Below are 26402 nucleotides of genomic sequence, written 5' to 3'. Positions count from 1 at the left end.
GGTGGGTAGTGTGGAGATCTGTTGCTGGTTGCAACAGGGCATTGACATGATGGGGAGCTGGGCTGAGAGGTGGCAGAAAGAATTCAACCTGGAAAAGTGTGAAGTGATTCGTTTTGGAAGGTCGTAACTTGAATTTGGAATATTGGGTTAAAAGTAAGATTCTTGGCAGTGTGGAGTAACAGTTGGATGTTTGGCTCCATGTCCATAGATCCCTCAAAGTTGCTACCCAAGCTGATAGGGTTGTTAAGAAGGAATACGTTGTCTTGGCTTTCATTAGCTGAGGGATTGAGTTTCAGAGCCGTGAGGCTATGCTGCAGCTCTATGGAGCTCTGCTTAGACCACTCTTTGATATTATATTCAGTTTTGATTCTCTCATTACAGGAAGGATGTGAAAGCTTAAGAGATGGTAAAGAGAAGATTTATAAGGATGCTGCCTGGACTGAAGAATATGTCTTATGAAGAAAGTTTGAGGGAGGTAAGGCTTTCCTCATTGGAGTGAAGAAGGATGAGGGACGTCTTGGTCGAAGAGAACAAGATAATAAGAGGTGCAGACATAGTGAACAGTGATTTTTTCCCCCATGGCAGAAATGTCTATCTGAAGGGAGTATAATATTAAGGTGACTGGAAGAAGGTTAAGGGGAGATTTCAGAGTTTGGTTCTCCACAGAGTGGTGGGTGTGTCGAATGTACTGCAGTGGTGGTAGTAGTTAGGTGCGTTAAGGGCATTTAATAAGAGTCTTGGAAAGGCACATGGATGATAGTGCAAAATGAAATGTATGTAGGTTTGATCTTAGAGGAGGATAAAAGGTCGGCAGAACATTGAGGGCCCAAGGGCCTTATACTGTACTGTTTTATGTTCTACGTTCCGTATGGAAAACTGGGTAATATGTTCTGATCAAAGTAAAAGGATACGGCATCCAGGAGGAGCTAGTCAACTGGATATACAATTTACCACATGGTAGGAGACAGAGGGTCATTAGAGACATTTTGTTTTTCTGACTGGGGGTGTTTGTCATTTGGATAATTGATTTGGCTGAGAATATTACTTTCCTGGTAAATACGTTTGTAGGTGGCACTAAGATTAGTGATATACTGGACAGTGAAGAAGGTTAACTATGATAAAACAGGATGAACAGTACTGCTGGGATAGTGGGCTGAAGAATAGCAGATGGAGTTTAATTAAGTAATGTGAAGTGTTCTATTTTGGTAAACCAAGCCATGGCGGGACTTGTACAGTTAATGTTCGGGCCCTGGGTAGTGTTGTCAGTCAGCGAGCCAGAGATGCAGGTACACAGCTCTTTGAAAGTGGTGTCTCAGGGAGACAGGTTGGTGAAGCAGGTGTTTGGGATGGTTACCTTCATTGGTCACAGCATTGAGAGTAGGAGTTGGGATGTCATGTTGTGGTGGACACTGGTGAGGTCACCATAAAAGCATTGTTGATCAGTAGGAGAAATACATCTGGTTCACTTACATCCTTTAGGGAAGGACATCTGACATTCTAACCTGGTCTGGCTGTCATGTTACTCCAGACCCACAGCAATATGGCTGATTCGGAGCTGCCCTCTGGGTAATTAGCATTGGGGCAAAGAATGCTGGTTCTGGTAGTGACACCCACATCCCATGAATGAATAAGTTAAATACATATGTCCCTCCATTCCTCTGTGAACCCCTCCAGCTGCAACAATCCGTACTGGCTTTGTAACACCATTCAGGCCCTGACCACTCTCTGTAACACTCTCACCACCTCCAGCACCTTCACCTCTCCCTGTTCCTGACGTGTCATCAAACCCTGACAATGATTTCCCTTCTCACTGCCCCCCTCCTGCAAGCAAACAGTTCACAATCCCTCTAACACTTACTGCCTAAACACTCTCTCACTTTAGAATTGTTAGTACTTTTTGGTGATCTTCTAAGCCTGATAATCTAATAAGATCCATTTGTCCTGAGTGAGGGACAGCAGGAAATTTCTTGCTGAGATTTTGACTGTTTCAATGGAATGTCCTTTTGTTGAGTGTTTTACATCATTCTTCAAGTGTTTTCAACTGTTTGCTTACAGACACACATTCTAGTCTGTTCATCCTGTTCACCCTTGGTCAGTTTTCCTCTCAAACCCATGTAAATGGGCTATTTTGTTTCACATTGTGTCTTGTCCATTCTGTGATTCATGTTAAAGCTTTAGAATTAATTAAATTTCACTTTATCCCAGTTTCCCAGAGGATCTCCCTGTGTGCCATTACTCATTCACTCAGCTTCATCAGACAAAAGTCGCTCTGAGATAGCTGCGTCCCTCGCCAGTTGCACAATGTGATATTCAAAGAAACACTGATGGGAAAAAAAAGTTCTCCTCTTCGAATATCACTCTTGTCAGTGTGATTGTGCTAGATTATGCGAATATTGAAGTTTCCCAAAATTATCTCAATGCCTTTGTTAAAAATTCCAATGAGTTCCTGTTTAATGCAATGATGAGCAAGGAAATCCTGTTCGGTGGCTAAAACTGTTCTGCTGCTTGTGACCTTGGCAAGTAGTAGCCAGAATTTACATTCAGACAGATTCTACTTCATGATCTGTGGCCAAATACTTTCTCTGTAATGCCTTTGTTACCCATGTCTGTCAGCGTTACCCAACCGTCCTTTCCCATTCTGCCTTAGACCCCACAAGATTGTGAACCATTGAATATTTATGTTCCACCTTTTGTTCGTCCTGTAACCATGTCTCTCTAGTGTCTAAATCCCATTTATCTCTGTGTCACAAATCCATCTACCTTATTGAAAATACTTTGTCCATTCCAAAATAAAACATAATTTACTCTTTCCAATAATCTCCTGTCACAAACCTGATGTACAGTTTTAGTTAAAGTTTTTCCATCCTGTTCCTGTCTGCTTGACTTCAGTCACATTCCCATGCTGTTCTGATGCTTCACTTTTTATCTTTGGATTTGGAAAGCTCCTTTCACTTGAACCCTGTCCCTGCATCCTCTCTATCAATTTAAAGCTCTGTCCATAAACCTGCCAACATAATTACCAATACTCCGTTCTCATCATGGTTCCACTGGATCCCAGTGCAATGGGATTGTTTTTATTTACTTGTGGGATATGGGTGTCTCTGGCTGCCCAGCCTGAGCTGCCTTTGAGTTGAGTAACTTGCTCGGCCATTTCAGAGGTAAATTGAGAGACAAACACTTTACTGTGGGTATGTCGTGCAGACCACGTGAGGATAGGCAGATGTTCTTCTCTTAAGGACCAGTGTCTTTTTGATGAACAAAGATTATTTTGGACATCAGCAATGGTTTCATACTTATTCATGAATTTGTAATTGCAAGTTGTTTTTAATTATTGATTTAAACTTCCCCCATTTCTGTTGGTGGGATTCAAACCTGTCTCCCCTGACCATTAGCTGAGGTTTGGGATACATGCTCTAGCAATAATACCACTCGGCCATCACTTCACCTGCTCACAGGTTGCTCATTCCTGATCGTTTATGCCAGTGCATACTGAAGCAAAACCCGTTCTTCCTACACAATTATTTGATTCTGACATCTTCAAGCAGTCTGGTGATATCACTCAGTCTCTCTCCACGTGGTATCCCTCACTGTGGGGGTCTAACTGCTGCCGCTGTCAGTGTCTCTCACTCTTGCAGCTACTCCAGATCCTCAGCCAACAGAATTCTCCACTCCAGAGAGATGAGGCAGAACAGGCCAAGGATGCAGACTGGGATTTTCCAGATCTCTGTGTGACTTAGTGCCATTCTGTATGTGTAACCCTCAGTTCATCCGTCTAACATCCCATTCTGTCTATTTCTCTGTCTCCAGTAGGTTCATGACTAAATAGACTTCCCATCTGCTGGGTGTCTCGTCCATCACCACATTGAATATAGTTGGTCAGCCAGAAAGACAAAGGGAAGGGAGATCTGGAGTCTTCAATAAATCCTGCATGAGGTAAGATCACTCACAGCGCACAGAGCAGAGAGCAAGAGTGGGCTCCAAACATCAGCTCACAAGACATGACATAGATACAGTGCTGGAGGGGGAGCACAGTACACACACCCCTCAGGCTCAATCCCCACCCCTACTGTAAGTTCTGTTGTACTAAGACTCATTACTCTGCAACACTGTATCTGTGGCATGTCTTGTGCACCAGTGTCTTCAATAATTTGTAACTCCTATAACAGTTCCTGTCTCTGTAACCTCCTCACTTCCCGATAGCCCCTCCACATATTTGAAATGTACTGCATTCCAGACTACAATCACTATCACTGTGACTTGCTACAGTGTCTATCACATGCCTTATCTCCTCCTCCAATAACTGGAGACAGAGCCATGCAGCATAAAAGGGTTCCTTGGATCCAACTAGTCCATGCTGACCAGAGTCCCTGAACAAGTCATGTTTCCCTGCACTTGACCCATATCCCTTCAAACCTTCTCCTCTCCATGTACCTGCCCAAATGTCTTTTACATGTTGTTATTGTACTTTTCTCTACCACTTCCCCTGGGAACCCATTCCATGCCTGCACCATCCTCTGTGTGAAAAATGTTCTCCTCCAATCCCATCTAAGTCTTTCCTCTCCCATCTCATATTTATGCCCTCTAGAACACAGATCATGACAGTGCAGTACTGGCCTTTCAGCTCTCGATGTTGCACTGACCTGTGGAACTAATCTGAAGCCCAAGTAACTAACACTAGTCCATTCTTGTCCATATGCCTATCCAATGACCATTTAAATGCCCTTAAATTTGACGAGTCTACCACTGTTGCCGGCAATGCATTCCATGGCCCGACTACTCTGAGTAAAGAACCTACCTCTGGCATCTGTCCCATATCTATTTATTCGTATTAGTATCTACCTCAATTTACTGTCTCCCCTCGCATTAGGCATCGCGATCCAAGACAAAAGGCTCTCACTGTCCAACTCATCTAACTCTGTTTATGTTATATGTCTCAATTAATAGGCCTCAAATGTCTTCTCACGACCAGAAACAGATTCAAGTCTCTCAGCATTACTCATAAGTCCTTCACTCCAGACTCGGTAAAATCTTAGTAAGTCTCCTCTGAACCCTATCCAAATCTTCAACATCCTTCCTGTAATGCGTTGGTCTGAACCATAGTCAAAACTATGACTATGAACCATAGTCAAAATTTGAGCGGGAGCAGCGTCGAAGTAAAAGCGAACCCGGGAGACTACAGCAAAGGTAAGACAGTTCGTTTTAAAATTGCTTACCTGTAGCGGGCAGCGGTGTGTTTTTTTTTTCTCTCTCTCTCCACAGAAAGAGCGGGAGCTGCAGAGGAAGTGACGGCGAGCAGAGGGGCAGCCGGGAAGGAAAAGTGAGTATATAAGTCTGGAAGGATCTAAAGAAAGGGAATTTATGGAATGCTTACAGGATGGCTTTTTGGAACAGCTTGTCATGGAGCCCACAAGAGAGCAGGCTATTCTGGACCTCGTGCTTTGTAATGAACCAGACTCTATAAAAGATCTTAAAGTAAGGGAACCGTTAGGAAGTAGCGACCATAATATGGTAGAGTTCAGTCTGGAGTTTGAAAGGGAGAAGGCAAAATCTGATGTAATGGTGTTACAGTTGAATAAAGGTAATTATGAAGGCATGAGAGAGGAACTGACTAAAATAGACTGGAAGCAGAGGCTAACCGGGAAGACACTAGAGCAAAAATGGCAGGAGTTTGTAGGTATAATTGAGGACACTACAGAGGTTCATTCCCAATAAAAGAAAGATTAACCGGGGAGGGATTAGACAACCTTGGCTGACAAAGGAAGTCAGGAAATGTATTAAAGAAAAAGAGAGATCCTATGAAGTGGCTAATAACAGTGGGAAATCAGAAGATTGGGAAGGATACAAAAGCCAACAGAGGATAACAAAGAGTGTAATAAGAAATGAGAGGATCAAATATGAAGGTAGGCTAGCCAGTAATATTAGAAATAATAGTAAAAGTTTCTTTCAGTACATAAGAAACAAACGACAGGCAAAAGTAGACATTGGGACACTTCAAACTGATGCAGGGAGCCTAGTGATGGGAGATAAGGAAATAGCAGGAGAACTTAACAAGTACTTTGCGTCAGTTTTCACAGTGGAAGACCTGAGTAATATCCCAAAAATTAAAGGGTGTCACGGGGCTGAGTTGAGTATGTTGCCATTACGAAAGAGATAGTGCTAGTAAAGTTAAAAAGTCTTAAAATTGATAAATCTCCTGGCCCCAATGGGATACACCCTAGAGTTCTGAGAGAGGTTGCTGAGGAAATAGCAGAGGCATTGGTTAAGATCTTTCAAGAGTCACTGGAGTCAGGAAAGGTCCCGGATGATTGGAAGATGGCTGTAGTAACCCCCTTGTTCAAGAAAGGATCAAGGCAAAAGATGGAAAACTACAGGCCAATTAACTTAACCTCGGTTGTTGGTAAAATTCTAGAATCCATCATTAAGGATGAGGTTTCTAAATTCTTGGAAGAGCAGAGTCTGATTAGAACAAGTCAACATGGATTTAGTAAAGGGAGGTCATGCCTGACAAACCTGTTGGAATTTTTTGAAGAGGTAACAAGTACGTTAGACCAGGGAAACCCAGTGGATGTGGTCTATCTGGACTTTCAAAAGGCCTTTGATAAGGTGCCACACGAGAGGCTGCTGAGCAAGGTGAGGGCCCATGGTGTTCGAGGTGAGCTGCTGGGATGGATTGAGGATTGGCTATCTAACAGAAGGCAGAGAGTTGGGATAAAAGGTTCTTTTTCAGAATGGCAGCTGGTGACGAGCGGTGTCCCGCAGGGTTCGGTTCTGGGGCCACAGCTGTTCGCATTATATATTAATGATTTGGATGAGGGAACCGGGGGCATTCTAGCGAAGTTTGCCGATGATACGAAGTTAGGTGGACAGGCACGTAGTACTGAGGAACTGGGGAGGCTACAGAAGGATCTAGACAGGTTGGGAGAGTGGTCCAGGAAATGGCTGATGGAATTTAACGTGAGCAAGTGCGAGGTCTTGCACTTTGGCAAAAAGAATAAAAGCATGGTCTACTTTCTAAATGGTGAGAAAATTAATAAAGCCAAAGCATAAAGGGATCTGGGAGTGCTAGTCGAGGTTTCTCTAAAGGTAAACATGCAGGTTGAGTCTGTGATTAAGAAAGCGAATGCAATGTTGTCTCTTATCTCAAGAGGGTTGGAATATAAAAGCAGAGATGTACTACTAAGAATTTATAAAGCTCTGGTTAGGCCCCATTTGGAGTACTGTGTCCAGTTCTGGTCCCCACACCTCAGGAAGGACATACTGGCACTGGAACGTGTCCAGTGGAGATTCACACGGATGATCCCTGGAATGACAGGTCTAGCATATGAGGAACGGCTGAGGATACTGGGATTGTATTCGTTGGAGTTTAGAAGATTAAGGGGAGATCTAATAGAGACGTACAAAATAATACATGGCTTTGAAAAGGTGGATGCTAGAAAATTGTTTCTGTTAGGCGAGGAGACTAGGACCCGTGGACACAGCCTTAGAATTTGAGGGGGTCATTTCAGAACAGAAATGCGGAGACATTTCTTCAGCCAGAGAGTGGTGGGCCTGTGGAATTCATTGCCACGGAGTGCAGTGGAAGCCGGGACGCTAAATGTCTTCAAGGCCGAGATTGATAGGTTCTTGTTGTCTAGAGGAATTAAGGGCTACGGGGAGAATGCTGGTAAGTGGAGCTGAAATGCGCATCAGCCATGATTGAATGGCGGAGTGGACTCGATGGGCCGAATGGCCTTACTTCCACTCCTATGTCTTATGGTCTAACTCCAAATGCGGCTGCACCAGAGTTTTGAACAGCTGCAGCATTATCTCATGGTTCTGACAGTCAATCCCTGTACCAATAAAAGCTCACACGCTGAATGCCTTCTTAATAACTCTTTCAACCTGGGTGGCGACTTTCAATGAATCCATGTCCATAGACACACTGATCTCTCTGTTGATCTGCATTACCAATATCTGCTTTACCCACATCCACCTGTTAGGTCACCTTCTCAAATACGTCAATAAGGTTTGTGAGGCATGACCTACCCTTCACAAAACCGTGCTGACTATCCCTCATCAACGTATTCACCTCCAGATGATTATAAATCCTAGCCTCTTTTACAAGCCTTTCCAACACTTTACCCAGAATCGGAGTAAGGCTCACAGGTCTATCATTACCCAGGGTTGTCTCTACTTCCCTTCTTGGTCAAGGGGTCAACATTTGCTATCCTCCGGCCATCTGGCCCTATTCTTGTACACAATGATGGCATAAAGATCAAAGCCAAAGGCTCGGCAATCTCCTTCCTGGCTTACCAGAGAATCCAAGGATCAATCCTATCTAGTGCAAGGGACTTATCAATTTTAACACTTTCCAGAATTGCTAACACCTTCTCCTTCTGCAGTTCAATCCCATCTAGTTATGGACCCCACTACCCTGGGGTAAAGACATTGGCTAATCAACTTTCCTGTACCCATCATGGTTTTCTAAACTTTGATAAGGTCACCCCTCAGCCACCTACACCCAATGGAAATGAGAAAGACAATGATATAAATATCCCTGCTCATGTCCCTGCCACTACGCTGTCACAATGTTCTGGGATACACTTGTTTAGGACCTAGGGTTTTCTCTCCCTTTGTGTTCTAAGACCTCCAGTGCCACCTCTTCTGTAATAGGGACTCATTACAAGCCATCACTGTTTCTTTCCTTTGTTTCCTAGTTTTTGTTCACAGTACGTTCTGACATGGAATGCTCATTTTGGCTCTTGCCCATCTCCTGTGGTTCCACACATTGATGGCCTCACTGATCTTTGAGGGGCCCTAGTGTCTCTCCAGTTGCTTTTTTGTACTTTTGTGCTGTAGAAAACCCGTTGCATTCTCCTTTACCTTATCTGCCAAAACTATCTCATCCCCCCCACCCCCATGTTACTTTCCAGCTTATCCATCCTCTCTGTTTCTGTCACACCCTCCAGTATCAGTAACATCTTCATCAATCCTTGCAGCATTTACAGTTTCAGAAAATGCTTCCTAAATCAGGATGATCAGAATTCTATGCAGTACTCCAAAGCTGTGCTGACTATCCCTAATCAATCCTTGTCTTTGGAATGCATATAACTCCTGTCCTGCGGACTTGCTTCCAACAATGTATGCACCACTAACATCAAGCCAATTGGTGTTGATGTCCCTTGGATTTCCCTCGGAGCCTTTCCTAAGCACTGGCACAACATTAGCCCCCCTCCTGGCTCCTTGGAGACACTGATAACTTCCGGCTATCAGTGATAGAAAAATCTCTTTTTGGGACTCCGCAATTTCTTCTTGAGCTTCTCACAATATCCTGAAATATACTGCATTAGTTCCCAAGGACTTGTCTCCCTTATATGCATTTTAATACCTCTAGTACCTCCTGTTATCTGGAGTCTTTTGAAGACATCACATTTTTCCCCCTGACTTCACCAGTCTTCCTCCACAGTAAGTTCAAACGTGACATTTTCGTTTAGTATTTCACCCATCTCCTGTGGCTGGCTCCATTCATCTTCAAGGAGCCGTATTCTCCCCCTAGTTAATCTTGTGTTGTTAATATAATTGTAGAATCTCTTTGGAATTTCCTCAGCCTCATTTGCCAAAGCTTTCTCAGGTCCCCTTTGGGCCCTCGTGATTTCCCTCTTAAATGTATTACTCCACCCGCAATGTTCTTCAATGAATTCCCTTAATCCAGCTGGCTATATGTGACATGTGCCCCCTTTTGTTGACCAAAGCCTCAATACCCCCCCCCCCGTATCCAATGTTTCCTACTTGTGTCAGCATTGTCATTCACACTAACAGGAATATGCTGGCCCTGACCTTTCATTTTATCTCTCTTTTGAAAGTTTCCCACCTGCCTGACGTCCCTTTACCTGCAAATATCCTCCACAATCAATTGTTAAAAGCTCTTGAAGCAAGGCCAGTTTTGATCTTTAACTTGTGGACCAGGCTTATCCTTTTCCATCGCTATTTTCAAACTAATAGAATCGTGAGAACTTTGCGAAAGTGTTGCCCCACTAATGACTCAGTCCCTTTCCTTTCCTTGTTTCCCAAGGGGAGGTCAGGTTTTACCCCTTTCTGCAGTCTGACCATTTACATTCTGACTGAGACAGTTTTCTTAAATATGACTAACAAATTCTTCGCTCCCAAGCTCTGAACACTCTAGCAGTCCGAGTCTTGGTTTGGAAAGTTAAACTCCCCGACCATTACAATCCGATCATTCTTACAGATCTCTGAGATCTCCCGACATATTTGCTGCTCAAATTCCCACTGACTGTTGGGGGCCTGTAGTACAGTCATATCAAACTGATAACCCATTCTCATTTCTCAGTTGCACCATTATGGCTTCACTGGGCGTTCTCTGGAATATCCTCTCGAAGTCCTGCTGTAATGTTTTCATTGATCAAAAACTCCACTCCCCCTTCTCTCTCACCACCTGTTCTTTCCATCCTGTAGAATCTGTACCCTGGAACATTGAGCTCCCAGTCCTGCCCCTCCCTCAGCTGTGATTCTGTCATACCATGGTACCCCGGTCCCATGTTCCCGTCCATGCACTGAGTTCATCTGCCTTAACTGTTAGGCTTTTTACTTTGGAATAAATGCACTTTAATTAATCAGTTTTCCCTCTATTTAAATTCCTGTCTTGAAATTCTGTCCCAGCCTTAACCTTCAGACTGTAGCCTGAGACCATCTCCCTCACTGTGGACAACACCCTCACCTTCATGTCAGCTGCAAACTTACTAATGATACCTTCTGCTTTCACATCCAACTCATAAATGCATATAATACTGTACAAAATAATGAGAGGAATGCATAGAGTAAATAGACAGAGACTTTTTTCCCCAGGGCAGGATTGACTGGTACGAGAAGTCATAGTTTGAAGATATTAGGAGGAAGGTATAATGGAGACATCAGAGGTAGGTTCTTTACGCAGAGAGTTGTGAATGCATGGAATGCGTTGCCAGCAGTGCTGGTGGAAACGAAGTCATTGGGGACATTTAAGCGACTGCTGGACATGCACATGGATAGCAGTGAGTTGAGGGGTCCGTAGGTTAAGTTACTATATTTTACATTAGGATTAAATCTCAGCACAACTTCGTGGGCCTATGGGCCTGTTCTGTGCCGTACTTTTCGATGTTCTATTTTCTATAATAAACAGCAATGGTTGCTGCACAGATCCCTGTGGTACACCCGCTGGTGAAAGTATTTCAAACACAAAACTTACCCTCCACCGTTGTGGATCCAGGTTGCCAAATTGCCTTGGATCCCATTGGTCTGTTAGGCCTGCGTTCCATGAGGGACTTTGTCAAGCTCCTTAATGAACTCCATGTAACCTACATCTTCTGCACTGCCCTCATCTAATCCTCAATCGTAATTTCAAACAAAAATCTCAGCTGAATTTGGGACAGGATCTTTCTCTATCAAATTCGTGATGAGTATCCATAATCGATCTCTGCCTTTCCAAATGTTGATTCATTCTGTCAATCAGTATTGTTTCCAATGATTTCCCTGCCCCTGCCGTCAGACTATCTGCTCTGTAATTACCTGGCCTATCCCTGCTGCCCTTCTTGAATAAAGGAACCACATTTTCGATTCTCCAGTCATTCAGCACTTCACCTGTGGCCAACAAAGTATTAAACATATCCATCAGGGCCCCAGCAATCTCCTTCCTTACCTCCCATAGCAGGCTGGAATACATTTCATTGGGCACTGGGGATTCCTCCAACTTTATGCATGTGAAAAAATGGAACACTTCCGCCTTATTGATCTTAACATGTTCGAGAAACTTGCCATCCCAACTGAAGTCCCCGGGTACAATGCCTTTCTCCTGTGTTAATACAGATGGGAAGTATTCATTGAAGACCTCACCTACTTCCTCTGGCTCCATGCACAGATTGGTCTTTTAGTTTCTAACTCTTCCCTCAGTAATTTTCCTATCCTTACTATCCTGCTAAAATACATTCATTTTTCTGGAGCTCAACTTGCACTCCCTATACTTTTGAATGGCTTCACCTGTGTTTATTGCACTGTATTTTCTTTATCAAACTCACGATATCACTTGATTAGTATTTGCTGGACTTGCTGCCTTTACTATTCCTTCGTCAGGAACACACTGGCCCTGAACACTCACTGCATTGCTTTAACGTACTCCCACTTTCCAAATATAGACCCAACTGCAGACAGTCCTCCCAATCTCTGTTTGTCAGATCCTCTCTATTGATAGTGATACTGATAGGAGGTTCAGTTGTGAGGGGGACAGACAGGAGGTTGTGTGGCTGCAGAAGAGACCCCAGGATGGTGTGCTGCCTCCCTGGTATGAGGGTCAAGGATGTCTCTGAGCAGTTACAGAACATTCTGAAGTGGCAGGATAAATATTCAGAGGTTAATGTTCACATCGGTCCACATGACACAGTTAGCCAAAGGGATAGTCTCCTGTGAAATACGTACAGGGAGTGCGGAAAGAAGTTAAAAAGCAATACCTCAAGGGTTGTGATCTCCAGAATACTCCCAGTGCCACATGCCAATAAGGGTAGAAATAGAAAGATTGGCTAGATGGATACGTGGCTGAGGAGCTGGTGGAGGGGGCAGGGTTTTCAGTTCTTGGATCATTGGGATCTCTTCTGGGGTAGAGGTGACCTGAAAAAGGGGAGCAGGTTAGACTTGAACCAGAGGTTCACCAGTATCCATGGGGGGAGATTTGTTTGTCTTACCCCAGAGGGTTTAAACTAGTTTGGCAGGGTTTTGGATTCTAAGTAAGAGACGGCCCATTGATCAGTCAAGGGAAAAATGTATCAGCCATCGAGAGCATGTTTTCTATCCAGGATATCTAGGGGCACAGTAAAGGGGGGGAAAAGACTTCTGGTTTAAAGGACATTTATTTTGAGACATGAGACCTGACAGGTAAGGCAGACGAGATCAGAGCATGGATTGGCTCTGGGGACTAGGATATTATAACCATAACAGAAACATCGCTGGGAGAAGGCCAGGACTGGCAACTCAGTGTTCCAGGACAAGGAAGCTTCGGGCGTGATAGAAGGGCAAGTAAGTGAGGAGGGGGAGTTGTCCCTTTTGGTAAGGGAGGTCATAACAACAGTGCTGAGAGAGGATACTCTTTCGGGGTGATCAAATGAGGTCATATGGTTAGAATTTAGAATCAAAAAGGGGATAGTCAGTCTGCTGGCATTGTGTTCTGGACCCACAAATAGCCAGCGGGTACTAGAGGAGAAAATGTGTAGAGAGATTGCAGGTACCTATAGAAATAATAGAATAGTATTGGTTGGAGATTTTACCTTCCCCTGGATTGCTTGGACCACCCGGAGTGTAAAAAGTCCTGTATGGGGTGGAATTTGTCAAATGTGTCCAAGAAAGTTTCCTCGATCAAAATGGAGAGGGTCCCACTCTACTCAGGCAGCTGAAAACAAGCCCTCCCCTCAGAAAAAGAGTTCAGTCATTTACTGAAGTGTCAGTCGGAGAGCACTTTGGGTCCAATGACCACAACTGTCCTCGTTTTAACATAGTTATGGAAAAAGATCAGGCAGGTCCACAGGTTAAGGTCTTAATCTGGAGCGGGGCCAATTTTGGGACTATTTGGCAGATTGACCAGAGGTCGATTGGGTGAATTAAAAATCACACAACACCAGGTTATAGTCCAACAGGTTTATTTCAAAGGACCAGCTTTCGAAATCCAGGTGATCATTCTTAAAAATGAAAACTTCAACTAAATATGTTTGATATTACATTCCATGACACTGCAATTCTGTTGCTATAAATTCTTGGCATGTTTATTGTGCTCCACAACCACCTGCTGAAGGAGCAGCGCGATGAAACCCAGTGCCTCCAAATAAACCCGCTGGACTCTAAGCTGGGGTTGGGTGGTTTTTAACGTTGTCCATCCCAGCCCAACACCAGCTCCTCCACATCATGCTCCTGTCAACTGGGTGAGTCTGTTTGAAGGAAATGGAATGACTGGCAAATGGGAGGATTTTAAAAGTGTGATCTCTGTTAGAGTGACGGGAAAAGCTGGCAGGTTTAGGGATCCCTGGCTGATGGAGGATATTGAGGCTCTGTTCAGGAAAAAGAACGCGGCACACGTTGTCTTCGATGTTTCCGTATCTACGTAACCTCTTCCAGTCCTGAAGACACGATCACTCGGTGGAGACACAACAACCCTCTCAGGTCCCTGCAGCACTCCCAATCTGTCGAACCCACTGAAAGCCTGTGACTCTCCCGAACCAGTTCGGACAAGACTCACTCTCTGTGTAACATCATCCCATTGCTAACACCCACCTTTTCAATGTAAGCCCCTCCTGTATCTCCATCCATTTTCTCATCTCTATAACCTTCTCCAGCATTTACGCCCCTACCTGTGTAAATGTCACCCTCCCCTACAACCCTTCCCACTTTGATCATTCTGGAGGAGGTTACTAATGCTCCCTAATCTGTGAAACTGTCTCCAACCAAAATTACTGCCCTTCTGGAAAATCTGTCAGACTCCACACTCTTCATATCTAAATAATCTGCAAAGTTAAACGTCCTATATCTGTAAACATCTTCAGTCACGACTACCCTCCATATCTCTGTTTGGTCCTCCAGTTTATACAATCCACTTTATCTCTGTAATCTCCTCCATTCACCGAAAATCCTCCCTGTCTGTGTAAACCGCTCCATCCTACTAACATCCTTCTCTCTGTAAACTGCTCCATCCCTCCCAACCTCTCCATCTTCATGAACACATGTAGATAGTACAGCTCTCCACATTTCTGTAACATCCTGGGGCTCTATGTGCTCCCCGTGAAACCACCTCCACTCCCCACGACCCTCCCAGTCTGGGTCGTCTTCTCCAGATCAGATTATTGCTGTCTCTGTTACCTCCGACAATCCTAGTAAACCCTTCGTAATGTGTCTATTCATTCAGATCCCATTCTCTCCAGCCTCCTGAAACCTCTTCCTGCCATCGGAACTATCCCTATTTAAAACAAGGTACAGTACAGCACAGTACAAGCCCTTCAGCCCTCAGTGTTGTGCCAATCTTTTATCCTACTCTAAGATCAATTTAACCTGCAGACCATTGAAAGAACAAAGAAAATCACAGCACAGGAACAGGCTCTTCAGCCCACTAAGCCTCCGCTGATCCAGATTCTATGTCTAAACCCTTCACCTATTTTGTGAGGATCTGCTCCCTGCCCATTCAGGCATCTGTGTGGATACATCTTAACTGATGTTATCATTCCTGTCTGTTCCTCCTCCGCTGGCAAAGTGTTCCAGGAACCCATCACTCTCTGCGTATGGGGGCCTGCCACGCATATCTGCCCTAAATCTTTCCCCTCTTACTGTGAACTCGTGACCCCTAGTAATTGAGTTTCGCAATCTGGGGAAAAAAGCTTCTTGCTATTCACCTTGTCTATAAATCCCATGATTTTGCAGACCTCAATCAGGTCCCCAATCAAACTTTGTATTTCTAATGAAAATAATCGAAAACTATTCAATCTCTCCATATTGCTAGCGCCCTCTATGCTGGTGCAACATCCTGGTGAACATCCTCTGCACCCTCTGCAAAGCATGCACATCCTTTTGGTAATGTGGAGACCAGAACTGTACGTAATATTCTAAACCAAACTCCTAAGCAACTGTAACATGACCTGCCAACTCTTGTACTCAATACCCCGTCCAATGAAGGAAAGTATGCCGTATGCCACCTTGACCACCTTACTGACCTGCGTTACCACCTTCAAGGAATAATAGACCTGAATACCCAGACATCTCTGTACATCAATTTTCCCCAGGACTTTTCCATTTACTGTGGGTTCACTTTTGAATTGGATCTTCCGACATGCATCACCTTGCATTTGCCAAGATTGAACTCCATCTGCCGTTTCTCTGCCCGCCTCTCCAATCCATTTATATTCTGTAGTATTCTCTGACAGTCCCGTTCACTGTCTGCTACTCCACTAATCTTAGTGTCATCTGCAAACTAATCAAGGAACCGATACCTTCTTCCAAATCATTGAAATGTATCACAAGCAACAGTGGTCCCAGCACGGATTCCTGTGGAACGCCACTGGTCACAGGTCTCCATTTTGAGAAATTAATTTTGCTGTCATTCATGTTCCTATCCAAAATGTATTTAAATGTCCTAATGTAACTGACTCTACCACCAATACTGGCAATACATTCCACTCATCCACCACACTCTGTCTAAAGTACCTCCCTCTGACATCACCCCTCAACCTTCCTCCAATTACCTTACTATTTTGCCTCCAAGATATAGCCATTTTCGCAATTGGAAAAAAAACTTAGGCCACCCACTCTATGTATGCCTCTCATCATCTCATACACCTCTATCAAGTCACTTCTCATCCTTTTTTATTCCAAACAGTAAAGCCCTGGCTCCTCAACCTTTCTTCATAAGTCCTCCCCTCCAGTCCAGGCTGAATCTTGATAAATCTCCTCTGCACCATCTCCAAAGCTTCCACGTTTTTTCTGAAATGAGGCAACCAAAACTAAGCACAATATTCCAATTGTGGTCTAACCACAGGCTGTATCAAGCTGCAGCATAACCTCACAGCTCTTAAACTCAATCCCCTACTAAGGAAAGCTGACACATCATTGGCTTTCTTAACAACCCTAACAACTTGGTTGGCAACTTTGAAGAATCTCTGGACGTTGACCCCAAGAATTTTCTGTTACTCCTCACTGTCAAGAATCCTGGCTTTAACCTTGTAACATTTCTCTGCAGAATCCTTCAATCTTAAACTCTCCAGATTTTGGTATTTTCCTCCAGTCCCCACTACACTCTTAAACTGTGAAACCTCTTCCAGTCCCTACAATCCTCCTTAGCTCTGTATCCTCTGTAAGCATGTGGTAGACGTGTGGTTTAGGCGATGGGTTAGAAATCCATTGGGGCTTGCCCACACAGGTTTGAATCCTGGCCAACAGGGCGGTGGGGTTGATTGGTGCAGGTGTTAGGAGATGTTCTCTAAAGTGCTCTGCGAGGAGATGAGGAAACTGATGCCTTCTCACATCTTGCTTCACAGAACATCTCCACGACACCTGAAAATCAACTCACCGCCCTGTGGCCAAACATTTGAACTCCCCCTCCCACTCTGCCGAGAACTTCGCCACTCCCTCACCACCTGAGGAAGGAAGAGAGAAGAACGTCTTATCTTCTGCCTTGGGACCCTTCAACCCCATGACATCAATGTGGACGTCACCAGTTTCCTCATTTCCCCTCCCCCCTTACCCGAGTTCCAACCATCCAGCTCAGCGCTGCCCTCATGACCTGTCCCACCTGTCAATCTTCCTTCCCACCTATCCACTCCACCATCCTCTCTGACCTAACAATCTTATCCCCATCAACAACCACCTATTGCACTCTCAGTGACCTTTCCCCCAACTCCCCTTCCCATTTATCTCTCCACCCCCGAGGCTCCCAGCCTCATTCCTGAGGAAGGGCTCCAGCCCAAAACATCGACTATCCTGCTACTCAGATGGTGCCTGACTTGTGCTTTTCCAGCAATACACACTCAACTCTGATCTCCAACATTTGTAGACCTCACTGTCTCCTCTTTATCAGATGAGCCAATGGAGTGAAGCGTGTCAGCTGGAGAGAAAGGCACAACAGAAGAACGTTTATTTATAAGGCTCCCGAGCAGCATTTCATTGTTCATCACTGCAATAAACAGGAATTTGTTGGAATTTGTAACAAAGACTCGAGGGAAAGCAGTCGAGTGTCAGAGGCTGAGGGGCTGGCCTTATCGAGGTTTATAATATCATGTGGAGCATGGTTAGAATAAACAGACAAGGTCTTATCCCTGGGGTAGGGGAGTCCAGAACAGAAGGCATAAGTTCAAGTGAGAGGTGAAAGATTTAAAAGGGACCGAAGGGGCAAATATTTCATGCAGAGGGAGTTGTATGTACAGAATCAACTGCCAGAGGAAGTGGTGGAGGCTAGTATAGTTGCAACATTTAAAAGGCATCTGGATGGCGATATGAATAGGAAGGGTTTAGTGGGATATGGGCTAAATGCCGGTAAATGGGACAAGAATGGTTATGACATCTGGTCGGCGTGGATGAATTGGACTGAGGGGCTTATTTCTCAGCTGTATATCTCTATGACTGTATGACCCTAATTGTTTTCCACTGTTCACTTACAACCATGTATTTTAGTCGGTTTCCCCTGTTTACCTTGGTCAGTTCTCCACTCGCACTCATGTAATTGGCTTTGTTTCTGATGCTCGTGTGTGTTTTATGGTCACTTGAAAACTTGATAATCTCTTTGAATTCCACCATATTGCAATCTCCTGGAGGATCTCTGTGTTACATCACTCCTTCAGTCAGCTTCATCACTCAACGGTTGATCTGAGATAGTGACATCCCTAGCCATTTGCACAATATGTTACTCAAAGAAACACTGACAAAAACATTCAAACAGGAGCTTGCAGAATATCATTCTTGCCAGTGCGACTGTCCCAGATCATGCAAATATTGAAGTCTCTCAAAATTATCACACCACCTTTGTTACAAATTCCAACAAATTCCTGTTTATTGCAGTGATGAACAACGAAATGCTGCTAGGGAGCCTTAAAAATAAAAGTTCTTCTGTTGTGCTTTTCTCTCATAGGACATAGAATTCACATTCAGGCTGATTAAGCCACATCATCTCTGTACTGCCTTTGTACCACATCACTGTCAGGGTTATGCTCCTGCGCTCCTATTCGGCCTGAGATCCATTAAGGTTGTTTACCATTAAATATTTATGTTCCACCTTTTGTTCACACTGTAATTATGACTGTCTGGTGACTAAATCTCAGCTATCTCTATGTCACTAATCTATTACCTTATTGCAGATACTTTGGCAATTCCAGAAAAGAACATTATAATTTACTCTTTCCCACAATGTCCTGTCACAAACCTATTCACTGATGTACAGTTTTAGTTCAACTCTGTCCCTTCCCGTTCCTTTCTGCTTGTCTTCAGCCCCATTCCCCATGCTGTTCCGATGCTTCACCTTTCGTCTCTGAATTTGGAAAGCTCCTTTCACCTGAACCCTATCCCCGAATCCTCTCTGTAAATAAACCTACTGATATGACTGGCCAGGATACTGCTATCAGCAGGGTTAGTTTTAAAGCATTCATGGGATGTTGCTGTCTTTGGCTGGCCAGCACGACATGCCCACCCCGAGCTGCCCTTGAGCTGAGTGGCTTGTTAGATCATGTCAGAGGGCAGTTGAGTGTCAGTCCCATTGTTGTGGGTCTGAATTCATATGTAGGCCAGACCAGCTGCCTACAACAGATTTCCTTCCATAAAGGCTATTGAGTATTCACATGGGTATGCCTGACACCGGCATTAAATTCTGGATGAACAGTCTAGTGAGAGTAACACCAGACCATTGCCTGGCTCACTGATAGCTCCCTCATCCCTGAGTACTGATCCCAGTTCACCATGAATCAAACACTCTTCTTCCTGACTGTGGTTTGATCCTGATGCCTTCCTGCACTCTGGTGATATCACTCAGTATCTATCCATTTGGTACCTGTCACTGTCAGGGTCTAATTGCTGTCTCTGATTCCACCTTTTGCAGCTACTCCAGATCCTGAGCCAACAGAATTCTCCACTTCAGAGAGTCGAGGCAGCACAGGCCAGGGATGGAGACTGGGATATTTCAGATCTCTGGGACTCAGTGTCATTCTCCATGTGTAACCCTCAATGCATCAGTCTAATTTCCCATTCTGTCTATTTCTCTGTCTTCTGTCTGTACTCAGGATATTCCTGACTCAGCAGAATTCTCAACCCCTATCTCGTCAATCACCTCATTGAGGATGGTTAGTCAGCCAGAGAGAGATGAATTGTGAGATCTGGAACCTTCAGTAAATACTGCAATGAGGTACGGTCACTCACAGTGAACAGAGCAGAGCGTATTTAAGGGATTGATGTTTGATACAGAAGACACAATACAGATACAGTGTTGAAGGGTGAACACAGAGCATGAAGATCCCAGGCTCAATCCCCACCCTCTTGTTTACTTTCATTTCTGCTGTACTGAGCCTTCCTCTGACAATATAGGAAGTTCACAGTTATCAATCCAGGCCTGTGCTGTCTTAGTGAGGATCAGTACAACAGAGAGGAAAGCAGGCCTCCCTTAGGAAGGTGGTATTGAAACCTGGGATCTTTCTGTTCTAGGTTCCCCTCTCACACTGTCTCTTGTCGTGTGAAAGCGTCATACAGCAAGGAAACACACCTTTTGGTCCAACTCATCTGCACTAGTGTCTTGAATGCTTGTAATTCCCAGGAAATGTCTTATTTCTGTAACCTCCACCCCTCCCATAATCCTGCTATATATTTGGAACCTACTCCAATGCTGACGACTCTCTCAATTTGTAAATTGCTCCAGTCTCAATAACATGCCCAATCTCAATAACCTCATCCTGGACTCAGTACAATAATCCCTATTCCTGTAGTCTTGCAAAACAACTACAGTCCACCCTGTCTCTGTAAAGTCCTCCAGCCCGGACCAAAATACCGACCTGTGTATCTTTCTCAAGCCCCAAGAGACCATGATATCACTGTAACCTTCTGCAGGCTCGATCATATTCCTGCCTCCTGGCCTATAGCACCACACGACCTCAGTAACAATCTCCTATCCCTAAAGACCTCCTTATCTATATAAACAGCTACAGAACCTTTTCCAGCTGAAACAACACCATATACCTCTATTTGCTCCTCCACATCCTACAACCCTCCCACCATCTCAAACTCTCTGTTTGTGTAACTCTGCAATTTGGGGCATCATGATGGCTCCGTGATGAACACTGATGCCTGACAGTGGCAGGGACCGAGATTTAATTGCAGGCTTGGGTGACTGTCTGTGTGGAACTTGGATATTCTCCCCATGCCTCCGTGGATTTCCTTCAGGTGCTCTGGTTTCCTCCCACAGTCCAAAGATATTCAGATTACGTGAATTGGCCATTCTAATTTGTCCATCGTGTTAGGTCGGTGTGGACTTGTTGGGCCGAAGTGCCTGTTTCAGTACTGTAGGGGATTTAGTCTAATCTAAACTCTACCTCTGCGTTCCATATTAAAGTCCCTAAAAATATATCTCTATCCACAAATAACCCCAAACCCTCCAAACCGCCCAGTCTCTGTAAACTCCGACAGCTCCAACATTCATCCTTTTCTATGTAAACTCTTCCAGTCCTAAAACCCTCTGATAATGTGGAGATCTTACCATCCTCCCTATCTGCGTCATCCTCTGCGTAAGGTTGCTGCACCACTCGCAACCTGTGGAACCCACTCCAATGCCTGTGACTCTCTCAATCCAGTTCCTACAAAACTCTCTATCTATGTAACCTCCTCCCGTCACTTCACCCGCCCTGTCAATGTAAGCTCCTGCTGTCTCTTTATCTTTCTAATCATGTCCATAATCTTCTCCAGCTCTTACACCTCTATCTGTGTAAACGTCACCCTCGCCCAGAACCCTCTCTACCGCAGGAACCTCCTCCAGTGTGTGTAATGCTTCCTAATATGTGTTATTGTCACCAAGCTCTATTGATGTTCCTGTCTCTGTAAGCTCTAACAGACTGTCCAGCTCTCACATCCATTTAATTTCCAGAACCTTAGTAGCCGACATTGACAAATGTCTTCATTAACTACAGCCTTTCACATCTCTGTTCGTTCCTCAATTCTATACAACTTTGTAATCTCAGTAACTAGTACCATTCCATAAAATACTCACTGTCTGCGTAAACTGCCCCATCCTACAGTGAGAAGCCTCACTGTCCTTTTGATCACCTGTGGTCCGTTCAGATCTCCCTGTATCTTCCCTGACTCCTTTGAATACAATGATATTCTTCATTCCATGCAATTCTCGTTCTCTATCTCCAGACATTCCAACTCCCCTGATTGATGGAAGGTTATTGATCCCTTGCAGCATGTTTAACACCTGTAGCAGCCTCCAACTCCTCAATGCACCCTGTCGCTGTAACCTCCTCAAATACTACAGCTCACTGTCTTTGTAACATCTTCCAGCATCTCCAACCCTCTTGATTTCTGTAACCTCCTCCATCGCAGCACTCCACATCTCTGTAACTGATGGGAATGCTGCAATCCTGCCTTCATAGACCCCACTAACTCTCTGAACTCCTGTGGCCTTACAATCCTCAGTATCTCTGACTTCTTCAATCGCAAAAATTCTCTCTGGCTCTGTGAACTTATCCAGCCACTTTGAACCTCCCTATCTCACTGATCCCTGCAGATCCAAGTACTGTCCTTGTTAGTGTAATCCCCAGCACTAACAATCCTCCCTATCCTATAAACTCCATAAGCTCCAACCACCATCCCTATCTGCGTACACTCCAGACCTACAACCGTCCCCATTTCTGTAAGTCCTGCATCTCCAATTGTCACCCTTTTCTGTGCAATCTCCAGTCCCTCAAATCTTCCCTTTCTCTAAAAACTCCTGCAGCTCCGACCACCACCACTATCTCTGTAATTTCCAGTGCCTACGCCCCTCCTTTTCTCCAAAACCTCCTGTCGCTCCAACTACCATCCATATCTGTGTAATCTCCAGTCCCGACCACCTTCCAGTCTCTGTATCTCCTGGAGCTCCACCTACCAGCCCTATCTGTGTAATCTCTAGTCCCTATATTCCTCCCTATCGCTGTAACTTCTTCTGGACTGATAATCTTCTACCTCTATGAGATATCTTTCATCCCGACAACCTATTTGATCTCTAACCACCAACAGTGATCTCAAACCATCCGAACTCTATAACATCCTCCAGTCTCCCTGCTTTTCTATGTAAGCTTCCCTAGTGCCTGCATTCCCCATTATCTCCGGTTACAGATTCTTGCTCAGGGGAACAACGTCTCAGTACCGAACCTGTAAGAACACAAGGATATTCGGTGTATGAATAATTTTGCCTCATTTTCTAAATTCTAATGAGTTCAAGTTCAACCTTCTCCACCTACTCAATCAATAACCTTCCATTTTGAGCAACAGTCTGTTGAACCTTCTCTGGGCTGCCTCCAATGCAAGAACATTCCTCCTCAAGATAGGGGACCGAACCTGTTCACAGTATTCTCAGTGTGAGCTGACTGGAACTCTCTATAATTGTTACAGGCTTTCCCTACTGTTATTCTCCATTCCCTTTGGAATCAATCCCAGCATTCCACTTGCCTTCTTTATGACCTGCTGACCTTGTATACCACCTTTCTGAGGTTTATACACAAGGCTCCCCAACTTACTCTGTGGTGCAGCTTTCTGCAGTCTGTCTGAAACCAAGAGGTGACTGCAAAAATTAGGAAAATGCCCGAGTGCATGGTAAACGATATGGCAGAAAGGACAAATGCACACTTAGAAACCTATGGAATAAGCACTGTCCACAAGACCATCGGATACAAGAATAGAATTAGGCCATTCAGTCTATCGAATCTGCCACACCATTCAAATATGGCTGTATTTTGTGTGAGCCCCATTCTCTCAGCTACTCCCTGTAACCATTGATCTCTTCGTTCATGAACAGCCTATCTATCTCTGAGTTAAATGCACTGAATTACTTACTTCCATAGTCCCATGAGGTAGTGAGTTCCACTGATCCATCACCCTCTGGCTGAATAAACTCCTTCACATCTCCATTCTAAAGGGTCGTACCTTCACACGGAAGATGTGCCCTTGGCCCCTAGTCTCTCTGCCTAGTGGAAACATCTTCCCCACATCATCTCCATTTAGGCCCCTCAGTATTGTGTAAGTTTGAATGAGTTTCAGCCACTGCCTCCTAAACCTCATCGAGTACAGATCCAGAGACTTCACCTGCTCCTCATATGACAAGCATTTCATTCTGGGCTCATTCTTGGAAAACTAGTTCTTGTACCCCTTCACATTTTTTTCCAGACTGTTAATGCATGACATGTACAGCGTGGTCCCAACACTGACCCCTGCGGAGTTCCCCTCATCACCAGATCCCATCGTGAAAACAACTCCTTTATACTCACTCCCTGTCTTCTGTCAATCAGCCAATCCTCTATCCATGCCAAGCATGTTGTTCTGAACCTGAAATTCCATTTCATAAACCCTGCCGGATTTGATTTCCTGTCTGGCTGTAAACAGCAGAGTAGATAAAAGGGAGGAACGGTTTGTCGGGAATTTTATAAATATTTCAACAAGGTCCCAATGAAGAGGAGGATAAGCAAAATTAACATGTGTGGGGTTGGAGGGAATGTACTGGCATGGTATGGGAATTCTTTAACTGAAAACTAAGCGGGCATAAATGGATTAGTGCTTGACCCCTAACTATTCACAAAGGGATTCGATACATTTGATGGTGGACAAAATCGACTGATTCCATGTTTGTTGCTGACATCGAACTCGATAGGAATGTGGGTTGTGTGGAGGAAGCAAAGGGGACATGAACAGTCCATGAGTTTCCCTTGTTCAAATTCATTGATGGGATGTGGCCATCACTTGCTCGGCCATCATTACCTTCCCATTTGTACTTCCCTGGAGAAGGTGATGGTAACCTGCCTTCCTGACGCACTGCAGTCCTTTTAGGTGCAGGGACAGATACAGCGCTGGGAGGATGGAGTGTGGCTTGGCAGTCACTTTGGAAATGCTGGTGTTCCCGTGCACCTGGAACTAATGTACTTCCAGGGTATAGTGGTTCCGGGTTTGTGAAGGACTGTTGAAAGAGCCTTCCTGAGTGACCTCCGTGCTGCTTGAAGATCTTTTATTTATTTATTCACTCGTGGTCATGAGCATTGCTGGATGTATTGTTGATTTGGAGTTGTCCCTGAGAAGGTGGTGGTGAGCTGCCTTCCTGAGCCACTGCACCAGCCGATGGAAATGCTGTTATCTGTATCCCCTCCAGCAGGCCACAACACTCCTCATGTCTGTAAATGCATACAGACAATGCAGCTCTTCCTGTATATGTGACATCTTCCTCTACCGACAACACTTATTGTTCATCAGAATGTCTCACCACCTCCATTCCCATCTACACTCATGATCTCTCAATTTTTTTTATTCTTGTTTAAACTTCTGATCATCTATAACCTCTTCCTTTCTAAATTTGTAACCCCTCGGTATCTGCAACTCTCCATATAACTGTAATCAATGACAGCATAGGTTCCCTTCCTTAAATCACTGTGAATTACAGCAGCTGGTTGTGCTAAATTGGTACTTTTCATCCCCCTTATCCATCTTAGCTCTTCCAGCCGCTGCAATCCCACTAATTTGCAATGCTCCCATTCTCTGTACCTCCTTATGTCCTGAGGGTCCTTGAATATCACGAGTGCTTCAAACATCTGTAACCCCCCCAGTTACTGCGAGTCTTCTAACTCTGTAACATCCAACAGTCTCCAGTACCGTACAACACTTACTGGCTGTCAATTTGAATTTGTTGAAGTCAACACATCTCAGTAAGTAGCTCACAAAAAGCCCTTTAGAGTCTACAAGGCTCCGTAACCAACAAACCACCATCTCTCTATTTCTTTTGCCTCCCTCAGTGCCTACAATCCTCCCTGTATCTTCCAGTAACCTGCTTTAGACACTGCAGGTCTGCCTACCTCTCCAGATAACCTGTTCCATCCCCGACAGCTCGCTCAATCACTGTAACACCCTCTGTATACTCTCAACCTCCTCTTTTCCTCTGTCCTCCAAGGCACAGCGGCGATCCTATGTGGGAGCAGTGTGGAGTGGGATATTATACATCTCAGCTGAGGCTTGAGGCCTACCATTAGCTGGGAATGACAAAGGGAGAAAACCTGACCTTGAGCAGCACAAAGCTGGAGAATATAAATCAGCAGCGAGGATCGGGGCCGACTGGGACTTGGCGTTGGAGAAACAGCAGAGCAGGAGGCTCTAAACCAGCACCAAGTCACAAGGGAGTGACCACGTGAGGGAGCAACTTGAAGCAGGAACATGAGGCTCACACTCACCTGTGTGTTACAGAAGCACCAAAGAGGGAGGATATAAATCAGCACTTAGGATCAAGGCCTAATCATGCCTGGGAGTCACAGACATGGTGACCCTGTGAGGGAGCAGAGTGGAGTGGGAGCTGGAGGATTACATGTACCTGGGAGTCACAGAGACAGTGACCCTGTGAGGGAGCAGAGTGGAGTGGGAGCTGGAGGATTACATGTACCTGGGAGTCACAGAGACAGTGACCCTGTGAGGGAGCAGAGTGGATTGGGAGCTGGAGGATTACACATACCTGGGAATCACAGAGACGGTGACCCAGTGAGGGAGCAGAGTGGAGAGGGAGCTGGAGGATTACACGGGCCTGGGAATCACAGAGACGGTGACCCAGTGAGGGAGCAGAGTGGAGTGGGAGCTGGAGGATTACACGTACCTGGGAGTCAGATAGATAACTTTCTGCTACTTGGACCTGCCTGCACCGGGTTTGACAGAAGGGC

General features: G+C 44.8%; 1 long non-coding RNA gene across 1 annotated transcript in view; it reads left to right on the top strand.

Moving 5' to 3' along the window:
• The window catches only part of LOC140456914 (uncharacterized), a 32146-nt gene extending 6200 nt beyond the window's left edge, over positions 1 to 25946 (top strand). Inside the window, exons 2-4 of the long non-coding RNA XR_011953200.1 lie at positions 3808 to 3933; positions 4945 to 5317; positions 25649 to 25946. This is a non-coding gene — a long non-coding RNA (uncharacterized lncRNA). The remainder of the gene's footprint in view (positions 1 to 3807; positions 3934 to 4944; positions 5318 to 25648) is intronic.
• The last annotated feature ends 456 nt before the right edge of the window (positions 25947 to 26402 follow it).

This window comes from Chiloscyllium punctatum, chromosome 31 (assembly GCF_047496795.1).
Source record: "Chiloscyllium punctatum isolate Juve2018m chromosome 31, sChiPun1.3, whole genome shotgun sequence".
Lineage (NCBI taxonomy): Eukaryota > Metazoa > Chordata > Chondrichthyes > Orectolobiformes > Hemiscylliidae > Chiloscyllium > Chiloscyllium punctatum.
This window is presented reverse-complemented; position numbering and strand designations above follow the sequence as displayed.